This window comes from Orycteropus afer, unplaced genomic scaffold (assembly GCF_000298275.1).
Source record: "Orycteropus afer afer isolate SDZICR_OR568_19922 unplaced genomic scaffold, OryAfe1.0 scaffold00541, whole genome shotgun sequence".
Taxonomy (NCBI): Eukaryota; Metazoa; Chordata; class Mammalia; order Tubulidentata; family Orycteropodidae; genus Orycteropus; species Orycteropus afer.
Window position 1 is genome coordinate 1,109,808 of NW_006922128.1, and position 2,236 is coordinate 1,112,043.

Here is a 2,236-nt window from a genome sequence, read left to right on the forward strand (position 1 = left end):
TTTGCTTCTGTGAAGACTGACAGCCTTGGAGACCCTGTGGGCAGTTCCACTCTGTCCTCTAGGGGCGCTGTGGGTCAGAATGGACTCCAGGGCAGTGGGTGTGCTTTGGGCTTTGCTTCTGTGAAGACTGACAGCCTTGGAGACCACGTGGGCAGTTCCACTCTGTCCTCTAGGGGCGCTGTGGGTCAGAATGGACTCCAGGGCAGTGGGTGTGGTTTCTGGGGTCTCAATGATAGGCTCAGATGTGGATGTCTTCACGTGGTCCACTAGTAATACCTGGTCAAAGTCAGGATCAGAGCCCCACTCTCCTGCTCCCGTAGTCTGGGAACCAACAGTGGTGCCAGCCAGGCCTGGGTCACCTGTGAGCAGACAGCAGCACCGTGCTCCGGGCCGCCCCCACCTCCTTCACCTTCCTTCAGCTCCTCCAGGCCCAGTGACCCTGGCCACCCACCCGTCCCTGGGCTTCCCTTCAGGCCAGCTTCTGAGGAGCAGACTGCTCAGCAGGAGAGGAGGGCTCTGGGTGGGAGGGGATGGACAGTGAGAAGACAGGAGGACTTCAGGGCGCTGCCCAACCCCGGGTCAGGAGGGGGATGGACAGACGGAGGACAGGAGGACGTCAGGGCATCGTCCAACCCCGGGTCAGGAGGGGGATGGACAGACGGAGAACAGGAGGATGTCAGGGCACCACCCAACCCCAGGTCAGGAGGGGGATGGACAGACGGAGGACAGGAGGACGTCAGGGCACTGCCCAACCCCGGGTCAGGAGGGGGATGGACAGATGGAGGACAGGAGGACGTCAGGGCATCGTCCAACCCCGGGTCAGGAGGGGGATGGACAGTGAGAAGACATGGAGGATGTCAGGGCACTGTCCAACCCCAGGTCAGGAGGATTTCCTCCTGGGTTTACTTCCTCCTGGTACATCTAGTAGTTTTCCTCTTTACGTTTAATCCTTGATCCATTTTCAGTAAACATTTGTAGAAGGTATAAAGTTTAGCTCAATTTTTTCCCCTATGTATGTCTAATTATTTCACCATTTAATTGAAGGAATATCCTTCCCCCATAGAATTGCCTTTAGACCATTGTCAAAATCTAACCGGCCTTATCTGTGAGTCATTTCTGGGCCCCCTATTCTGCCCCATTGATGTATAAGCGTATCTCCTTGCTATTACCACACTGTCTTGATTACTATAGCTGTATTATAAGTCTTAAAATCAAATAGTATTCTTCACTTTCAAAAGTGTTTTGGTCCCCCACAGTTCAATTCTCAGCCAAACACTAGGCAGGCCTACATGGTGAACAATTAACACCAGGAACATAAGCAGGCCTTAGAACAACCAACCACATGGATCAAAAGGCCATCATATGTCCAGGGATAAAGAGGGACAGGAAAGAAGGCCGAATGGAACATTGTGGAGATCGCAATCAATATCACAGAACGGAGTGTGCATGAACTATTCAATGGAAAACCAATTTGCTCTGGAAACTTTCACCCAAATCACAATAAAAAGTTTGTTTCAAGTGTTTTGGTGATTTCAGTTCTTTTGCCTTTCCATATAAATGTTAGAATGAGTTTTTCTTTATCTACAAAAAAATTCTGCATTTTTTAAAAATTTGAAATTGGGTTAAATTTATGTATTCGTTTAGGGAGAGTTGACATCTTTTCTATGTGGAGTAATCCAATGGGAGCATCAAAAGAGGATGGAAGGAATCCACAGAGTCACTGTACCAAAAAGAATTAGTCGACGTTCAACTATTTCAGGAAGTGGCATATGATCAAGAACCAGTGATACTGAAGGGAGCAGGTGAAGCTGCAGTGAAGGAATTGGCGAAAAGCAAGGACCCAGGAATTGATAGAATAGCCGTTGAGATGTTCCAACAAACGGATGCCATGCTGGAGGCACTCACTCAGCTCTGTCAGGAGATTTGGAAGACAGTTACCTGTCCAACTGACTGGAAGAGATCCATATTTCTACCCATTCCAAAGAAAGGTGATCCAACAGAACATGGAAATTATCAAACAATATCATTAATATTACACACAAGTTAAATTTTGCTGAAGGAATTAAAAAATAGTTGCAGCAGGACATTGACAGGAAACTTCCAGAAATGCAAGCTGGATTCAGGAGAGGACATGGAATGAGGGATATCAATGCTGATGTCAGATGGGTCTTGGCTGAAAGCAAAGAATACCAGAAAGATGTTTACTTGTGTTTTAATGACTATGTGTGGATAATAA